This window comes from Mizuhopecten yessoensis, unplaced genomic scaffold (assembly GCF_002113885.1).
Source record: "Mizuhopecten yessoensis strain PY_sf001 unplaced genomic scaffold, ASM211388v2 scaffold11005, whole genome shotgun sequence".
NCBI classification, from domain to species: Eukaryota; Metazoa; Mollusca; class Bivalvia; order Pectinida; family Pectinidae; genus Mizuhopecten; species Mizuhopecten yessoensis.
The window spans coordinates 10,437-32,542 of record NW_018408831.1 but is presented as its reverse complement, the minus strand read 5'-3'; the positions used below and the strand labels follow the sequence as shown (position 1 = coordinate 32,542).

General features: G+C 37.8%; 1 long non-coding RNA gene across 3 annotated transcripts in view; it reads right to left on the bottom strand.

The window, feature by feature from the left end:
- Positions 1–3,514: 3,514 nt before the first annotated feature.
- LOC110464525 overlaps positions 3,515–22,106 on the bottom strand; it is a 21,293-nt gene continuing 2,701 nt past the window's right edge. Inside the window, exons 2-7 of one of the 3 annotated variants that reach the window (XR_002464502.1) lie at positions 20,847–21,206; positions 13,934–14,263; positions 5,520–7,220; positions 5,019–5,106; positions 4,395–4,473; positions 3,515–3,720 (exon numbers count right to left, since the gene is read on the bottom strand). This is a non-coding gene — a long non-coding RNA (uncharacterized LOC110464525). Of the gene's footprint in view, positions 3,721–4,394; positions 4,474–5,018; positions 5,107–5,519; positions 7,221–13,933; positions 14,264–16,163; positions 16,383–19,222; positions 19,248–20,846; positions 21,207–22,106 lie in introns of those variants that run through there. The other 2 variants (XR_002464504.1, XR_002464503.1) reach the window with 2 other exon arrangements.

Here is a 22,106-nt window from a genome sequence, read left to right as displayed (position 1 = left end):
TATGATATACAGTCGAATAGGTTGTTTTGTCTTTGATATAACATACTTTTGATTAATCAAAATATTATCATGTTTTTTGAGGAAAGAGCATCATAGTAAATGGGCAAAGGTCATTTGTTTGAACAAATTTCGTAGCCCTTCATGCCAACATCCTTCTGGCCAAATAGCATCACCCTAGACCTTTTGGTTATAAAGAAGAAGTCATTTAGAGGTTTTTAAGAGAACTGACCCCTTTGACCTTGAATGTGAGTGAAGGTCATTCATTTCAACAAACTTGGTAGCCCTCCATCCCCACATGCTGCTGGCGAAATATCATCACCCTGGAGCTTTTGGTTATTTAGAAGAAGTTGTTTAAATATTTCAACATATTTGACCCCTGTGACATTAAATATGGGCAACGGTAATTCATCTGAACCAATTTGGTAGTGCTTCATCCCAGCATGTTAATAGCAAAATATCATCATCCTGGGCCTTCTGGTTAATCAGAAAAAGTTGTTGAAAATTTTTAACATACAGTTGTGTGACCGCACAACGCCCGAAAAATAGCGTGCGCACACCGTGCATACATCGTTCACACACCGTCCACACATCGTCCACACATGGTGCGCACACCTGTGCCATTTAACAATCGTTCGCCCCGTTGTGCGCTTCTCTCCGCACAACTGTGCGATTTGATATCATTTGTTGATCAAAATTACGGAATGACAAATATACGGAAGGCTCGTATGTGATAATGTACACTGTGTATATATCTGTAATTTCTCATCACAATAATCAAGATTATACAATTTCACAATGCATGTGACACAATATTACAGCGACCGGTAGGCTGTCAAGAATGGGTTTGGCTCAAAGGTAACAGAACAGGTAAATAACAATTTGATGAGTGTCCGGAGTTTTACCTGACCAGTGCCTGACACACAGAGCTGATATGCGATACCGTATGACCGTAATGAATAGTATTTGTTATTTGCATTCGTTTGGCTATAGCTCCCCTTCACCTGGATTTTCTCACACCCGGCCTTACCCGACGAGTTACGTAAGTGCCCCAGGCGGGGGGAAAACTACGGCCCAGGTAAATATTTCTAAATATAAGAATTTATAAACAGAAAGATAAGTTTATAGATGTAGCTAGCATATAGAAACAAACGTACAGATCAAGTTTATATGTTTGAACACGAAACCGTATACATTGTTAAGGCATTCCTAAATTTACACCAACCACGATTGTTATCACACAACGTCCGTCCATCGTGCGTACAGATGTGCGCATGCAATGATCGTCCAGCTTTTTATCGTTCGCCCATCGTGCACAAACCTTTCATACACCGTGCACACATCGTGCGCACACCGCACATCGTGTAACGTTGGCTAAGGGAAAATGTCATTTATTTGAACAAACTTGGTAGCCCTTCATCCCAGCATGCTACTGGCCAAATATCATTACCCTAAACATTTTGGTAATTCAGAGGAAGTCGTTCAAAGGTTTTTACGACAATTGACCCCTGTGACCTTGAATATGGGCAAACGTCATTCATTTGAACAAACTTCATAGTCCTTCATCCCAACATCATCTGACCAAATATCATCACCCTGGACCTTTCGGTTTACCAGAAGAAGTTGTTTAAATATTTTAAGATATTTGACCCCTGTAACCTTGAATATAGGTGTAGGTCATCAATTTGAACAAACTTTGTAGCCCTTTTTCCAAGTATGCTACTGGCCAAATATCAACACCCTAGACCTCTCGGCTATTTAGAAGAAATTATTAAAAAGTTTAAACATATTTGAATCCTTGTGACCTTGAATATCAGTGAAGGTCATTCATTTGAACAAATTTAGTAGTGCTTTACCCTAGCATGTTATTGGTAAAATATCATCATCCTGGGCCTTCCGGTTTTCCGGAAGAAGACGTTTAAAGCTTTTAAAATATTTGACCCGTGCGACCTTGAAAATGAGCAAAGGTCATTCATTTGAACAAATTTGGTAGCACTTCCTCCCAGCATACTAATGGCCAGATAGTATCAGCATGGACCTCTTGGTTATTCAGAAGAAGATGTTTGAAGAAAAAAGTTGACGCCGGACGGATTACGACTTGCCATACAAATGTAAGCGCAATTGGCCCTACGGGACAGGTGAGCTAACAAACTTGGTAGCCCTTCATCAAAGCATGCTACTGTCCAAATATCAAGGTTTTTAACATATTTTGACCCCGTTGACCTTGAATATAAGTCAAGGTCATTCATTTGAACAAATTTGGTAGCCCTTCATTCCAGCATGCTACTGGCCAACTATCATTATCATAGGCCTTTTGGTTATTCAGAAGAAGTTGTTTAATTTTTTTTCCACAATTTTGACCCCTGTCACCTTGAATATAAGTGAAGTTCATTTATTTGAACACACTTGGTAGTCCTTAATTCAGTTTGCTTCTGGCCAAATATCCTTGTTATTGAGAAGAAGTTGTTTAAAGTAAAATATTAACGCCAGACGACGGACGGACGACAGACGGACGACAGACGCCACGCCATGGCAAAAACTTCGAGCAGGTGAGCTAATAATGACACCTCGATTTCATGGAATCATGGAATATGGAAGATGGAAAATTATGTATCGATTTGTTTGTCAAAAGTACGACTTCATAGGGAACTCAAAAATATATACAGAAATTAAATAGACTTTGCCCAAGCATGCTACTGTCCAAATATCATCACCCTAGGCCTCTTGGTTATACAGAAGAAGTTGTTTAAAGGGTTTTAACGTATTTGACCCGGATGACCTTGACTTTAAGTTAAGGTCATTCATTTGAACAAACTTGGTAGCTCTTCATCCCAGCATGCTACTGTCGTAAGTTGTTATTTTTTGCACATATTTGACCCATGTGACCTTCAATATAAGTTAATGTTATTCATTTGAACAAACTTGGTAGCCCTTCATCCCAGTTTGCTTCTGGCCAAATACCATCACCCTAGACCTTTTGGTTATTGATAAGAAGTTGTTTAAATTATTAACGCCGGACGCCGGACGGACGACGGACGGACGACGGACGCCGCGCCATGGCAAAAGGCCACTTGCACTTTGGGCAGGTAAGCGTAATACGACACTTTGATTATAATGGTATGTATACTGACGGAAGGACGACTGACTCCAAGCAACGACATATGTGGAAGCAAATCCTACGATAATACAAATTAGTATACATTAGTGAATTCTCTTGTGGAACTGTACTTAATATTATTGTAATTTACTCTGTTGCTTAGCACTACTTACTAGTAATTTTGTCGTCGAACAATGTATTCATATTTTTTATTAATATGCTAATCGGATGTACTGCATTCAAACATTTTTCTCGTAAGTCGTGGAAGTTATTTTGAATTAAATGACGTCATTAAGTAATGGAGGACACCTTCAGGTGTAAATATTATCTTGCACCTAACGAGAAAGATCAGCTGTTAAGGAAAACTAAAATTCTAAATAATATTACAAGTGACACTGGGATAAACAATAAATTAATTTATTTTGTTCTAAATTTTACATAAAATTGTCATATTTCTGTTCTTTTTTTAATGTTGAGGAAACAGACATCCTTTTGCTGTTTATACCAACAATTAATACATTTAGTATTTGAAAAAGTCCGTTTCCCATGCCAAGATCTCTGGCATTGTTACATATTTGGTGATTCGGAAGGGTTTACTGCCTAGATCACATGACTGTTATCATCACCTTAATACAAGAAAAAACACAATTATATTAGATTACCATGCATCTCAAATACACAATTTCTTTTTATCGATGCAATGAAAAATGCAAAAAAAAGATAAAAAGCGTTTTGAAATATATGCAAAACTCCATAAAAAATGGACTTGATAATGTATATTATCCCGGGTTGTTTGTTTTTTGTTTCAATAACAATGGGCATGAGTAATAAATAATAATATACGTATTGCTTTTCATTTACTAAATTTCCAAACATTTCATTTCACTGTTTTCAATGAAGCATTGACAGATATATATTATTAATAATGTTCTACCCAATGGTGAGATGTATTCAATATGACATCTTTTAAATTTCACAATCCCAACTTAACATTTGGATAAATATATGCAAAATATAACCTTGCAAAGTCAAGTTTATAACAACTAAGAGATAACCAATTACTTTTCTCATAAACATGCTTGGTAGTGACTACGTTAATTTCTTGTGGATTTAGTTAATATGATAACGTTGGTCTTCCTGTCAGTATCTAGGTTGTACAATATAACAACATTTGTATAGAACGTCAAACATGTGTGAAACATGTCTGTGACAAGGTGATCATTACATTTCTGACACAATTATCATATTCTTACATTTATATTGAATACATGACAATAGTTTGTGTATTCACATCACTTACACTCTTTTTCTTTATCTTTATATCCACATACTAGGGTTTCCGTGAGTAGCCCGTCAACAGATGCATGTTGGAGAAACACCTGCAAAACGACGTAACCTACCGTAGCATACAAACCAACTAAATCTGATTGTTAAAGGAACCAAATCCTTCTCTCTAAACAAGAAAGATTGATGTTCTTACAGATATAATGAATGTTAACTTTCAAGAACTCTTATTATTGATATATGGAGTAATAAAATATCCAGGCATTATAGCACTTGGTATTTTACTACACGTTAGAAGTAATACTAATGGTATTTTTACCTATATTTCTACTAGATATATGTCAAAACCAAAGTGATCGAAACCAAATTATTGTGATTATTGGTAATAAATATGACAATCGTTCTATAACTCCTATATCGATTTCTATATCAAGTACGAGTAATTGTATTCTGAAACGTATAAATATATCTTAATTCTCTGGAAACATGCCAATATTTACTCATATAGTGTGTTACGATTTAAACATTTATAAATTTACCTTTATGAAATTGTTTCGGTTAAAAATGTAGACAGAACCGTATTCTACCAAAATCTCCTTTTTAAAGAAGGAGTCGTAGTTAAATGAAAAACTCGTATTACCTTTTTAACAAGGAGTAGCTGATCCATCCATTGTCAGGTTGACCAGTATCATTAAGGTCTGCACGTCACGTTACCATAAACGGTCTATCTGGAAGAATCAGTAGAAATCTTAAATTTAGATATCTTTTCACTAATTAATCTAACCACATTACCAATTTGTATTTCAAAATACTCGTTTCCATATTGAACCGTACTAAATCGTCTCTGTTTATTATTTATTTATTTAACCTTTTCCCATAGCTAGATAAGCTGTTTTCTGTGTTTAGTTGGCGACTCTCATAACAATGTTTTTCGTACAAATATTAATAAAGAATACGTAATTAACGCTACTACTACCATGCTCGTAAACCGAACCAATACAAGACAATAATTCCTGTCCACCTATCATTATTCAAGTTGTCTTATCTAGTACAACAATATTTCATATTTCTAATATTAAAACTATATACGTGTATAGATAAAAAATCGATGCATTATTCCAGTACGTCTTTATATCCTTACCAGAAAACAGCCGTTGAAATAGCATTGACATCGTTTGTGAAATGTTGGTTATGTTGGTGTTGAAGTCGCTCACTGGTATTTATCCAAACCGTCCTCCTAATCTTCGAAAACAATACAACCCCCCCCCCCCCCCCCCCCCCCCNACCCAATAAAACCACTCATTTGTTCACTCTAACACAAACTTTCAGCAACATCACAAATACATGTTTAGACGACACAATACTTTACGGTAAAGACAAATCAACACAGACAACACGAAACATGACAAAAACGTCACAAAAAACACAAAGTAGTATAGTTATCAAAATTGTGTTACATTATAAGCAAAATTGTCACATAGATTATGTATTTTATCATAAAGGACGTGTATGAATCGTCTGACCATATTACATAGCATCGTGTTACAATATATCATACGTCAAACCTGAAATAAAATAGCATGTATATTATTAATGATTTCATGTCATGATTGAAATAGAAATACCGGAATAACCTTTCACATGAAATTCACACTACTTGTATTATTAATGCGTGGTAAGTAATCAATGCATACTATATTGTTATATAAAACTAAACTCACTAAGAAATGAACATCATCTACAAATATGAAACTGGCTGGTCTAGTGTATCTCGTGGAATAACCAACGTATTTTACTAAATTGTGACCACAATGTAACAACAAGTATTTTCGCAAGATTATATATAATCTGACACCTAAAATTAACCACCATCAAAAATCGCTATGTCACTAAACTAGTAATATAATATACGAAAGTGTAAGTTGATCAGAAATTAAAATGAATTCAGGTCTATTTATTGGTTAACAAACACAATCTGTTATGGTGTTTCTATCATTTGACAACAATATAGAAACAGGGACTTTTAATCAGCTTAGCCGTATTTACTAACTAAAGGACTACCAACTGTATGAGACTAATTATTCATAAAAAATATATAACAAACGAAACAATGTTTATTATTGAAACAACAGCTCACAATACATACATTTGACTCAATTACTTTAACAAAGCACCTGGCAGATAGTAGACGGTTTGCTGGCAGTGCAGTATATATTTACACAAGCAAAACAAACACTTAAAACGAAGCTACAGACACTAGTACAATGCATTTTTATCATTTGTTTCGGGTCAGTATATCATAAATATATCTTTGACAACCGGTCGGTATAAGTCATGGTATGTTGTTTTGATTAAATATAGATCCACAGATCTCCGGCGTTCATTAATACTGAGGAAGGTTTGCAATAATTTTCATTTCTGTACGTGAACAATTAAACAATTCTGAGTATTTTAGAAAGTTACTCAAAGAAATGATATTTAGCCATGGCAATAATTTTAAAAGTGAAATAATTAATAAAATCATACTTGATTGGTATGAATTGTGGTATATACTTACATGCCACGACGAGGATATATGTGGGTGAGGTCAGGTTCACCATCTTTAAGTCTGTGAATATATTCCGTACGCGGCAGGAATAGCCAACGCCATTATCTGCTGGAAGGAGAGGTCCAATTACAATATCAGTCCCATTTAGTCCTGTAGGTAGACCATCTCGGAACCACTCAACGCTTGCTGGATAGGGATTACCTTCGGAGTAATTGCACGATAATTCCATGTACTCGCCTAATCCTGGTAAATTGCTGGTGTTGAGCTGAATGATGATTGGTGGAGTAGGAGGGTCTGGTAGGGATAGAAATGCATGGTTAAGATATAATTAAACAATGTTGATAATTATAATTTCTTTGCATATACCATCAACAAACGGTACCGTACTGTAATCTCGTGGTGTCGCGTTATCCCACAAGAGGCAGCCTTAACCCCTTCGGCAAGCGTGACCATCATTAAAATTATTTCTGCTTAGGGGTACTGGTACATGAAACCTACGTTTGACGTGTATCTATGGGAGGAAAGATACATAAATGTCACCAAATTTCGTCGACAGGGGCTAATTTTCCGGCCCATTATTTGAATTCATCTTGGAAGAGTGCCAACTGATATCAAATTAATATGACGCTGTCTGAAACGAATGATATTGAAATATTTAGTGTGATTTATCGGTTGCGTCGGACCGAACTTCAGTTACGGTGTTGATAAAACACTGAAAAGTTACATGTACGTAGTGAATGTACTGTCGGGTACAGTACGAGTTAAATGTACGTAGTGAATGTACTGTCAGGTACAGTAATAGTTAAACGTACGAAGTGTAGTACTGTCTGGTACAGTACTAGTAAAAGTGTCACCTTGACAATCTTTTATAACTGTTTTTCTGTCAAATTTTAAGTCATTTTGTTAGTTTGACTTAAACAGGATGGGCACAACGGCGCATATATGGATTATATTAAAAAGAATGACGCCCTTTTTTGCTCCATGTGTTTAAAAGAACTTCATGTGGTTTTTTTTTCACTTTATTCCTCATCTCTGTAATAAAACTGTTACTCAAATGGGTAACTGTTACCCAAATGCAGGTGTATTACCCATATGCGCCGTTGTGGCAAACCTGCTAAATTTTACAGCTATATTGTTAGTACTCAAAATGGCCCCTACGGGAGACCTTTTGGCTTTTGGAAAATAGTCACAATACACAACTATATTTGTAATTACGCCCTAGCGGCCCCCTCTTTGACTTTTTGTTGAATTTGCTGTCGATTTAGATTGCTTGTAGGGTATTTCATCCAATGAATGATTGGCAAACCTCGGACGCTTGTGTGTGTCGGACGCCATCTTTGTTGTCATGAAGAGATTCTGTTTTGAGTTGTCTCCCCTTCGCACGTGCTCTTATAGACCCCAGCAGAGCGGAGTCTATAGAAATATAGACCCCGGCAAGATATCAAATCAAAAAGAGTTTTACAAATTAGAAGGGTTACAAAGAAACTTGCATGCATATCCGTGGAATAAGAAGTTTGTCAGCATTCTGTTGTTGTCGATTTAAACAGGTAATGGATCTCATCAGACTGTTATCTACCTTTACCGCAAAGTAAATATAGATGTAGTAAGGCGTCATATTTGACACAAAAATCAATCTGTCAAAGTATACGTTATAAACAATTAAAAAAAAATTAGTATACGTTAATGTAATGTAAACTTGGAAGCTCATTGGTGCCATAGAGCATATTCACACCTCTTTACAAAGTTGAAATGAAGCAGTACTCTTCTGATTTTTGAAAGTTATAAGTTCGGCGCCCCATCGAAGCTCTTTAATGGTAACACATACGAGCGTAAACAGAGTTGCTTCCCCTTGTTACACCTTGCCTGTATTTATTTTTTTCCGTCCGGAAGTAGACGTCCGGTTGGGAAACAGGAAGTGTATCCTTGAAGCAAAGACAATTGTGTTTCAACCCATGCATGAATATCCTCATATAGTGAAAGCAATCTTCATGTGTTATTGCTTGTTTATTTAGATAAGAAATAATATACATTCTGAATGAAAAAAGTCTATCACATAAAATGTGATACTAACAGGCATAAAACTTCGTTCAGAGATTATCATTCTATGACGTCACAAGCACGTCACAATCCATCGGCCTTCATCGGTTATTTCCGGAAGGATGGAAAAAGACCGGAAAATTCTGGAACTGATGTCCGTTGCATTTGTCTCTTTGTCGGTGCTTCAAGACTTTTTTTTTATTTCAGCCTTTTCTACAGTCACAACAAGTAAACATACGGATATTTTCCGAGGATATTTCTTGTCATCAAACCGTTTCTGTTGATATTTCTACCCGGAGATATCTTCAAAAAAGAGATCATTTAAAATTTCAACAGCTTTTGATTTCCATTTGTTGAGAATATGAACGAAATAATTGACATTTTTGAAAGTCTGGATATAGTCTTTACATTATTTATGCATTACCACTCATAAAAGAAGCAATGGAAAATGTATTTATGACGAAATTAACAATAATTCTCCAGACAACCAACTCAAGTGCAACGCCCTTTTTCGCAACGTATTACTTTTTTACAACGTGTCCGATATCTAATTAGTTAAAGACAGAAACTGTAATTTTATTTGGCATCATTACCTGTCAAACCTCGGTGACAGTTACAAAATTTGAAATTCAATCCGGTGTTTCAGGATGGAACAGTAATTGAGACTACATATTCATACCAGGACAATTTCAGTTACATCAAAGTATTACAATGATTTCTTTTTTTAATTTCATTTTTCAGCTAACATCTCCATACATTTACTAAGACTAATCGTAAAATATGTAATTTGCACTTTTTTCTATAGCAGTTACAAAACAGTTTCCCCCAGCTCACAGAGGGTTTAATTCTTAATATGGAAGGAAACCGGAGAAAACCCGCGTGGCCAAGCAGGTGACCAGGATTGAATCCGGCCATCTTGGTGAAGACGAGCGCGCTATCCACTGCGCCACCCGAACCATCGTATACGTTCCACACAAGAACAAATATCTACTTCAGCTTTGACTGGAATAAAATAGCGTCATTGATGCAAAAATCATATTGTGAATACATTTTTACCAATCATCAATAATATAAAAAAAATCTACATTTAGTTGGCTGGGCATTCAACGACAAAAAAACGACTGAACGGCAGAAAATTATTTTTAAGAGGGTAGAAAGAAAACCATGATCTCGCTTCTATAGTTATGCGAACTTTTTGAAACGGAATTGCTACTTTTTTACAGTCAAACGTGTAACACACTGACAGCTTCAAATGATAATACATAAAAGCCAAGCCAATCAGTCACTACCATATTGCTGTACGATAAGAATTTATTAAAATATCAATTTGCGCCCGAACAGGTTCGACCAATAATACCCGTGGCAAGGTTGGCCCATGTAGTTTTAGACACATAAAAAGTCGTAAAATTGGCGGTACAATCTGACGTTGCATGCTTAATGACGTCATAATTAAGCTGATTTCAATGGGGGCCGAACTTACCCGAATGCCTGTCCGAACTTACCCCATGGCGGGGCTCGTTCGGCCATCCGATCTTCCGACAGGAAAAGTTAAATAATGTTCAAAAACGGACGTGCTGCCATACTTCCTAGAACGGACTTTAATAATAACAAAAAAAGGGCCGAACTTGCCCCGGTCTCCCCTATTGTTATGTCGGTCTTAATATCATTAAAGCTCGTGTTTTATTGTTATTCCTCGACTAGCCGACTTTAAATAAAGTTTATCTTATCTCATTCTGAAAGTTGTATTCTGAATCAGTAAATATCAGAGACCAACAAAAGCTACGCTCTTTTAAGGCTTTGCCTTTTCATATTATAATTAAGCGGTATTGTGCATCTTTCTTCTGTTTCAATAGTAGGTTAGACTAAACTGAATTTCAAGCGATTGGCCTTCAGTATTGCCGAAGTGTTCTAGAAGGACGAAACAGTTGTATGGTCAGTGGAGTTAATTGTTGGCATACTGTATATATTACCGACTTGTTTGAGCACACTTCTCATGATGCAGGGTATCAGATTCTGCTGGTGGACCCATTTCTGTCGAGTAGTCGCTTTGTTCACTATATAATCATAGTAGTCTTTTTTAATATGAAAGTTATTTTTGAAACTCCTTTAACATAAAACGTTTCACTTAATTCCTCCTCTGTATAAACAGTAGTTTAGACCAATGTTCACCTGTTTAGTCTCTGCCATCGCCGACGAGTCCTAGAACGAATCAGCTAAATTGTATACCCAATTTTGTAAGCAATCACATTTGTGTGACTTACGTTCATCTAAACAGTAGTACCGTGCGTAGTTTTTTTTCTGTATATTAGTTATGTTCGCGAAAGGTGAAATATATGTACTACTTGTTGTAATTGCCCTGTGTGTAATATGTAATGTTTATGCAGTTGGTATCGATGAGTATAAATATGTATACTTTGCAATCTTGAACAGAAAAGGGTTTGTATTTAACCTTTATATGTTCAGTCAATTGAAAGCGTCAAATCTCCTTTAAAACATTAGGATGTGCTAGTATAGTTGGAAACAACAAGTGGACCATCTATGATTAAATTTAACTGCAAATATATGTACAAATGGCGATGATGTACATTTTATATACATGCATACTTATGTCCACAGAAAACACTTAAACTGATCAAATATGATGATATTTTTATATTTTTGTTTTAAGAAACTACTCATTAGAATATAGGTAAAATTTACCAAATGTTGGCAATCTGGTCGTTTAATTAAAATATAAAGGATTATGAAATTTAAAAAAACTTTTGAATAATGGAGCCTGCTTTCAAAACGAAGCCTGATAAAATATTTTCCTGTGATATGCGTTGATCCTTCGATGATGATTTGAAACCATCAATTATGACATCTCAGAGACAAACAGCTGACACAGTCTATTTTTCATAAGGATTTGGGTAGTTTTTCCCCAAAAACTACTACACTCAAATTTCCACTGTCGAGGTAACTTCCCCTTCAGACAGGAGTCCGTACAGAAGGAGAGGTTGAAGATGGATTTGCCGTATTGCTGTTGTTTCTCGATCAAGTAGCTCCCCGACCGAACCAAGAAATGATATGATCAACCTCATGTCGGACTCATTTTTTTTTTGGTGTGTTTGAATATTCCGCACATTTTCTACAAATTGTTCAGTGTTATCGCCATATCTTAACCTCACATTGTTCTCCTTGTCAGCATCTCTTCTCAAATAAAAATCATCAAATTCTATGTTTCCGAGCAGACATTTTATCAAGCTGTATCTCGTTACTAAGTGACGTGCTTGACACTACACGATTCATTAAAACGTTTGGCGATCGTCTGTACACTGACACAAAAATTAACAAAAGTTCGTGATGATTTATAACTGATTAAAAACACGCAGAAATGTGCATTTTTTTCTTTGAACCAATACCTGAAAAACGGTGATCTATGTCATTTGTGACCCAGTCCGTCTTAAGTACAAGAGTGTCATATGTAAATAAGGCCACATCACATCCATTCGTTTTTTGTCATTTTTGAAAAGCGTATGAGATATTCATATATCCGTTAACACTGTTTAGCTATGAACTTCCAATTTCAAAATTTTTAGTTTCTCGTGCATTACGAGAAACTTATCACACGTGTGACTGGAAGTGGTATTAGACGGATTTGGAAATTATCACACCTGCAAAAATACTGATATTTCGAGTAGATATATGATAATTTGCTCAAGCATTTGCCTTGGCATAGAAATAAGAGTAATTAATATAAAACATTAACATTTCATTGCCAAAATATTTTTGCTGTGTTAACTAATGTTTACTTGATGTTCTGAACTCATCTCAATAACAAATGTTGATGTCAAAAGTATCGTGAGCATTCAATATGGTGTCAAAAGTTTGTATTACGACCTTCTGATAATATATTGAATATTATAATGCACTATATACCGGGAAAGGTACTAATATCGGTATTTACACACGCATTACTTGACGTAAAGTTTACCCTAACGATTCCTCCCTCATCTTGTTTGCTTGATTTTTAAAAACTATTTATTAATCCAAGCTTATTGATATTATACTACCGGAGGGAAATTAACAAAGAGCATTAATCCAAACTGTTCCGGAATACCTTTTCGGAAGCACAAAAAAACACTTTTATCCTACCATTTATATTATAAAAGAGTTCAAGTATCCATGTGAAGTAGGTAAGCATAGAAACAAATCAGATTTAACAGCCGACCACAAAGTAGCTACTTTCACCCTGCACATGGTTCGTCAGGTTTATTTCAAAAGGACAACATCGTGAGGTCATAATTGCATATCATCACTCTACAATTTTAACGTGACGTCACAATATACACAAGATTATTGGACAAGCTAGCACAAACTTTTACTGCGGCTTAAATAAATTGTTTCATTTTAATTTTTTCATAAAATAGTGTCAGATGAATATTCTCGATATTTAAATTAGTATATGATATTCATTTGCGGCACATGCTAGTTTGACATCGCAACATTTAAAACAAATCATTGCAAACGTTACGTTTATCTGATGACGTTGGGCTAAAATGAACAAAAGACCATAACTTGGTGTATTACAAAGGGTCTGGGGATCCGATCTAGGTTTTTCATCCAAACCACATATACTAGTTGGAAATTATATGAGACAAAGTGAATTAGATCAGTAATACAATCATGGCGATGAAGGGCAAATCGTGGAGCATGAGACTCGATGACAGCGTGCAACACTTGCACTTCATCATCATGCATGCATTTTTTAAATCAAAAGCCCTCCCCAGTAGGACTTGAAGAACTTAACAGTCAGCACTGAATTGACAATGGACAATCAACAGATTGTATCAGGTGATACACAATTTATTAATCAAATTGAAAAATTAATTAACAGGTTGGAGGACAGATGCTTTTTTGAACCATTGAATAGTACAAGTTCACGTGCACTTTGTGAGAGATGAGCTAAATCACAATAAAGGTATACTTACATAACACACTGACGGCGATGATATCACTGATTGAAGATGTTGGATTGGAAACCTGACATCTGACCCGTGCCCTGTCCCAGGACCTGGTCACACTGGAGATGGTCCAGGAGAAGGATTTACCGTCTGTGGTACAGGTACCCTGCTGGGTACGGGTATTGGCTGTACTAGCTAAACACTGTCCTCCTGACAGCTGTATTGATCCAATGAGTGTCGCATCCTCATAATTAAACGTGGCAAACACAGAGCTGTTCTCTGTCACCAAACACGTCAGGTTGAGTGATCCTCCCTCTGTGACACGGGAGGGGGTCGCTGTCAACTATACACCGATACCTAAAACACATGTATCAATTATATAACACTTCAGGGTGAGTGATCCTCCCTCTGTGACAGGGGAAAGAGTCGCTGTCAACTCTACACCGATACCTATAACAAATGTATCAATTATATAACACTTCCGGGTGAGTGATCCTCACTCTGTGCTAGGAGAGGGAGTCACTGTTACCTCCACACCGATACCTATAACAAATGTATCAATTATAAAACACGTCAGGGTGAGTGATCCTCTCTCTGTGACAGGAGAGTGAGTCGCTGTGTCAACTCTACACTGATACCTATAACACATGTATCAATTATATAACACATCAGGTTGAGTGATCCTCCCTCTCTGACAGGAGGGAGTTACTGTCAACTATTCACCGATACCTTTAACACAAGTAACAAAGATATAACACTTCCGGGCGAGTGATCCTTCCTCTATTACAGGAGAGGGAGTCGCTGTTAACTCTACCCCGATACCTATAACACATGTATCAATTATATAACACGTCATGGTGAGTGAGCATCCCGCTGTGACAGGGTATGGAGTCGCTATGTCAACTCCACACCGACGCCTATAACACATGTATCAATTATATAACACGTCAGGGTGAGTGATCATCCCTCTGTGACACGGGAGGGGGTCGCTGTCAACTCTACACCGATACCTATAACACATGTATCAATTATATAACACTTCAGGGTGAGTGATCATCCCTATGTGGCAGGGGAGGGAGTCACTGTCAATTCTACACCGATACCTATAACAAATGTATCAATTATATAACACTTTCGGGTGAGTAATCATCCCTTTGTGACAGGAGAGGGAGTCACTGTCAACTCTACCCCGATACCTATAACACATGTATCAATGATATAACACATCAGGGTTAGTGATCCTCCCTCTGTGACAGGAGAGAGAGAGTCGCTGTCAACTCCTCACCGATACATATAACACAAGTAGCAATGCTTTAACACGTCATGATGAGTGAGCCTTCCTCTGTGACAGGCGAGGAGTCAATGTCAAATCCACACCGATAACTATAATACAAGTAACAATGCTATAACACGTCAGAGTGAGTGAGCATCCCTCTGTGACAGGGGATGGAGTCACTGTGTCAACTCTACAAATAAGACCTGCTTCCTTCAAAGAGTGGTTAGCTGACATGCTATAAAAATGTAGGAGAAAATATCCGGATAAAAAAATCAAATACTGACATGAACAAAGGGCAATAATTTTTGCAAAAATTGTCGAATCAAAATTCTTTTCAAGGAAACACAACAACATATCATGATTGTTTAGCCTACTGTAACGTTCCGGGGTCCGTACCCTGGTCACTTCTGCTGTAGGCCTAATTATAACTATACTACAGTTGCAAATATATACAAATATGTGTTACTACCTTGTAACCAGCATACCTAATGCTTAATACATGATATGAACAGAATAATTACTGTACGACTATAAAACTATAACCAAAGCTATCTGCTCTGTTTCAATATTACAAAACCCTACACACACTACCGTACAAACCAGGCAGTACACAACTCGACGACCACGTCGCAGCTAGCCCTAGACCTAGTCACTATTGTTGCCCTATAGTCGCTACCTATATGACCTAGTCGCGCCGAGCAAGACAGCCTTATACGTACTTATGTACAGCTACGGCACTCTAATAACCATGACTACCCCTAGTCACGACTAGCTCTATCAACTTATACCAAGTCACGACTACCCTAGTCACGACTAGCACTGTATAGCCTATGCCCGTGACACCTTCTGTCTAACAGTATCTCGCTACAGCACTCAATCGTTTATTTAATACATCTTCCAGGCAGTGTGTGGATCAAGGCAAGACTTACTCAGTCACTTCTATCTTTGCAACACAAAGCCGGTCTCACATATATTACTTACGATTTACACTGCTGTCTACATGCCGAGATCAGAACAGAACTGGGCCGATTGTTGCTGGATTCTGCCTATTTATACCCTCTTGCTATCTTAGCGACACCTAGCGGTGAGTGAGGTATAATCACCGATACGTTTTAATTGTACCTCTAAAACTATCTGTCTTCTAAGCGTTTGAAATACGGAGACATAACACAAATGATTAACGCCAACAGATCAACGGATCTAACCTGAATAATATGCTAAATCAGCGAAGGTAGGATTACGATATGTACATTCACACATTACCCTCGCCTCCGAGAACAACGCGTCCACCCGTATAGAAATAAAACAACTCTGATACTGAACTCTCCAAGATGTTATGACATCAATCAAAAATATACAATATGATTCGACACAGAACTTTGTCATTGTCCCTGAATGAACGATCCAAGTCCTATTCTTCCATTCTTCTCTCTTGCCTACTGGCTCCTCGAACAACAGGGACACACATTGAGAACTTCATCAAACTCGACGATCTCAATGGACTTCTCCCCCTCGGGGTATCTCGTCGTTTTGGTAACGTTACGCCTCGACTGCACAGGGAGGGTTTGTAACTATCATAACATTAAGACCTAGAATGCCATCTGTGGTGAGTTTCGCAACAACCGCTTCTACCAGTATGTTTGTGTCGTCATCCAATCTGATGTTAAACATCCATTGTCCGAGGATTGATAATTTGTCTCCACTTGCTGTTAAGACCTCTTTAATTATCGGCTTTAACTCGGGTCTAGCCGCCTGAGAAATGTGGTTATACAGATTTTCAGATATCAAAGTTATGGTTGCACCTGTATCGACCAACAACTTTGCCTTGGCACGATGCATGTCAGTCTTAACATACATACCAGTTTCATGAGCAGCTGATGAGACTCCTACATTAGCCTTATGTTCAGTCTGTTTCCGTCTTCTCCGAGTTCTAACTCGCTTCGCCACTGGCTTATCTGCTCCATTTTCAGTGGTTACCTGATTTTCCAATTTCGGGCAATTCCTGCGAAATGACCCTCCTCATTACAATAGTAGCAAGTTTTTCGACTAGCCTTTATTTTGTCTTTGCTGACTTGAACTCTTATTGCTTTCTTTCAGCTTCACAACATCATCTTGTAAGGACTGTAGTTGCTGTTGTGTGTCTTTTAATAAACTAGACATAGAGTTCTGAATAGCTTTCTCTGTAGTCACACTTGCCTTCTCTGTCGTAGGGCTGTCCTCTGTGTTTGTGGCTCTCAGATGAGCTTTACCATCACTCCATTTCTTTTCAGCTCGATTGTAGGCCTCCAGTTCCACAGCTAACCGTATAGTATTTGTAAGATTTTGAGGTCTTCCTTGTTTTATCCTGATTCTCATGTCTGAATCAGCTAGAGACTCAATGAATTGCTGCTTAGCCAAGGTATCACGCACATCACTGGGCACGGTCGGGTATGCCAGGTTAACTAGCCGTCTAATGGCTTGTCCCAACTCTGGCAGACTTTCTGCTGCTTTCTGTCGCCTCTCTGAGAGTTGAACCCGGTATAACTCTGTTTGGTTAGGATGAGAAAAACGTTCTTCTAACGCGATGACCAGGGACTTTTAATCTTCTGACTTTGATATGGCAGGTCCCCAAGGATGCATTGTGCTTGACCGCTGAGTACAACAGCCAAATATAGGCCCTTCTCATAATCCGACTAGTTGTTGATGCGGGAACAAGTCTCAAAATGAGATTTGTAGTCAACCCATGGGGTGGAACCATCAAATGCTGCAGCCTTCACATGTCTGACCTTCTTTGGAGTGTTGCGTGGTTTTCTGGTATACTATTGTTCCTCATCGTCCTCACTACAGCTGTCATGCTCATATACTGGCCTCCTGTGAAGTCTCTGAGAATTCATGCGTGTCACCCAATCATGACTAACTCCATCAATGTCACCAATATAGTTAGGGAGCTGCTCTGTTCTCGAACGGGCTCTCTCTCTGGGGTGGTCCAATTTCCTATCAGTATATGGCCTTGTAATCGGAGACGGTTTTAGAATACCTTCACTCTTTGTCTGCAACCTAGACAACTCAGCCCTCATTTGTCTGATTTCATCCTCAACCTTATCAACATCCATATCTTAGGATAGCCTGGGAACATCTATGAGCTGTGTATATTCCCCTCTAGTTCTATCACTCGATGCAATACCAGAGTCCCTAGGTCTACGAGGTGTAGATTTTGAAGGTGTTACAGAGCCTTTTCTGGCTAACAGTTTCCTCGCCATCCTTTAATGGACTGAGAACATCATCCTCTTAATAGCTAGCCATCTTCACAAACCAATACAAATAACTATAAGGTATGACTAGAAAAACAGTACAGGTTTATTCTAATTAACATAAATTATAATGCAGAAACCTAATCACAGGGATCCCAAACGCTGCCACCAAAAGTATGTAACGTTCCGGGGTCCGTACCCTAGTCACCTCTAAGGATCCCTGTGTTGTAGGCTTAACTATAACTATACTACAGTTTCAATAATATACAAATATGTGTAACTACCTTGTAACCAGCATACCTAATGCTTAATACATGATATGAACAGAATAATTACTGTTCGACTATAAAACTATAGCCAACGCTATCTGCTCTGTATCAATATTACAACACCCTCCACACACTACCGTTCAAACCAGGCAGTACACAACTCGACGATCACGTCGCAGCTAGCCCTAGGCCTAGTCACTTTAGTTGCCCTATAGTCGCTACCTACATGACCTAGTCGCGCCGAGCAAGACAGCCTTATACGTACTACTGTACAACTACGCAGTCTAATAATCGTGACTACCCCTAGTCACGACTAGCTCTATCAACTTATACCTAGTCGCGACTACCCTAGTCACGACTACCCTAGTCACGACTAGCACTGTATAGCCTATGCCTGTGACACCTTCTGTCTAACAGTATCTCGCTACAGCACTCAATCGTTTATTTAATATATCTTCCAGGCAGTGTGTGGATCAAGGCAAGACTTACTCAGTCACTTCTATCTTTGCAACACAAAGCCGGTCTCACATATATTACTTACGATTTACACTGCTGTCTACATGCCGAGATCAGAACAGAACTGGGCCGATTGTTGCTGGATTCTGCCTATTTATACCCTCTTGCTATCTTAGCGACACCTAGCGTAAGTGAGGTATAATCACCGATACGTTTTAATTGTACCTCTAAAACTATCTGTCTTCTAAGCGTTTGAAATAAGGAGACATAACACAAATGATTAACGCCAACAGATCAACGTATCTAACCTCAATAATATGCTAAATCAGCGAAGGTAGCTACTAAGTTTCAAAGAGATTCGTTGAAAAATGTAGGAGGAGAATGCCGGACAAAAATCAAATACTGAAATGAACAGAGGGCAATAACTTTTATACAAATTGTCGAATCGGAATTCTTGTTGGGGGAAAAACAACTTCATATCATGATTATAATGTGTACAAAGTTTTAAAGAGATCGGTCGAAAAATGTAGGATGAGATTGCCGGACAAACAAAAGTTTACGCCGGATGGACGGACGGACGGACGGACAACGCCATAACATAATACTCCCGTCAAATTTGACGGGGGTATAATAATGATATAACACTTCAGGGTGAGTGATGATATAACACGTCAGGGTGAGTGAAACCGGTGGGGGACTAATTAAAAGCCGATAGGCCCTGATTCGACCAGATCCGCCGCTCTGTGGCAGTCAACGTAAAAGTCAGCTTAGCCCTGTGGTAGTATAAGGGTTATAATTGTTACATCAATTAAATGGTTGCGCATAATACATCAGAAATTAAAAAAATACAGAATCTCAATGCCTTTCCCTGTTACACAGATATTCATGGGACGCAACTATATAGCGGACGTTCATTAGAACAGAACAACAGCACGACAGAGAAAATGATGACGACATGATACATATGACGGCACAATACAATATACCAAAAATGACGCCAAAATTAACAAATCACTTTTACGTCCACGTTCGTGGAAAACAAAGTTGCTGTTACAACAAAAGATATTTCGTTACAGGAATGAGTACAGTAACAAACTTTTCGAATGCATTTGCATGATCTATTCTCGCCTCGGTCTGTCCTGTTAGAACAATATATACGATATCAGGAGATATGTTGGTCATATGACTTTGATACACTTGACTATCAAATTTCAATTTGATATTTGAAAATTTGACCGAGATATGATAAATTGAATTTTCACAATCGGCGGCGTGGCACATGTGTGTATTTACGTACCTGTACAGTTAACAAAGCGTCACCAGACAAAATTGTATAGAACTCTACAGATCAAAAAGCGTCTTTAGACTGTATCTCTAAAATAATCTATAAAGTAACCAAAAACAGATGATATGATATTCACATGACCATAACACAACTTTATTCAAAGTTTCAGGTCCCCTTCAAGTTCAATATTTATTACTACGGAAAACAAGGGTACTTATTAACTGGAGTTATCATGCTTATTGACACCAAGGTATGACATCCTCTTACCTTTGGACCAGTTCATTAGCGTACTATAGGTACAAGGAATAGATAGGGATATGCTCAATACATCTTGTCTCTGAAGCCCAGCCATTTTGGATTGACGTAAAGGAAGGTGAAAGAATAAGAAATAACAGTTTTTCAAACGTAACAACAATTTACCTACCTGCCACGTTAAGTGTGTAGTCAGGACTGGCTACAACAGCGACAGGTAGACTTGGGTTGTTACGACGACAAACCCACACAGATCCATGGTCTCCTGTCTGTGGCTGTATGACCCACTGGAACACTGTACCATAGAGAGTCTAGGTGGTAGTACAGAAACAGCTATCCGGGCTACAGAGGACAGGAGTAGTAGTGGTGTTGTAACACTGACCACCAGCTATTTGTATTCTACCTAGTATAGCAGTCACGTCAGGACGGCGGTACAACTGGACACTGTTTCCCTCATCTGGTACGTCACACGTCAGTGTAAACTCACTCCCGAGGACAGCGTACTCAGACGACCCGTTCAATGTGACAGCATCTGTAATACAAGGAAGTTTATAGTGCAAAAAGGGACATAATACAGACAAGCTTTACTTAAGAGTTAAAACGATCAATCGCATCTTGAGTATCTTATCGAATTAGTTTGGTTGCCTGTATCGCGATGCACTAGCATTACTGAAATTGCTGAAATCTAAAACAATGTACTTGTTGTTTTGAAAGCCTTAAGTACAAATGTGGTCCACTACTTAGTAATACCAAAAAGTACTGAACGTCATATACAAATATTTTTTCGTGATGTTTATTATTCAAGACTATGGCAATACCCTGTAAAAACCTGCACTCAATCATTATGAAGTTGACTTTCTAAGCAGAAATGTGTATTGTAATATGTATCGTATCGTGAGGTACATGTACGTAACTTTTCAGTCATCATGTACCTATCCGTTAAACTGTAGAATGTTATCATTACATAGATATCTTTACATCAAGCGGTTTACTATATGAGGTCAATGATCTTTATAATACTGATTATTTGCATATATATGTTAAGGAGTTATTTAAATTTTCGGTTCGCCTTTCTTTGATGAGGTAAGTTGGTCACACGTGTCTTTGTTATGGTATAACATCGCTGTGTTATCTGTTTTATTGTATATTATTAATATTACCCCTATAAACTGTGTTAGATAAACAAATATTGATTATTAGTTCAAGATTCGCTTATCCCGTTATTCCTACCTAACTAATAGGTCCATATAGCACTGTCGGCTTCCCTTTTACCCGCGCTAACCTTGTAGGGTTTTACGCCGAATGAGCGAGAGGACCTATTTTATGGGTCGTATTATACAGTTTATAGTGGTAAAACAGTTCTGTCCTAATTTATATCCATCGTTTAAGCTAAAATCGGCGTGCCTCTGCAAATTGTACATCGCCCCCCCCC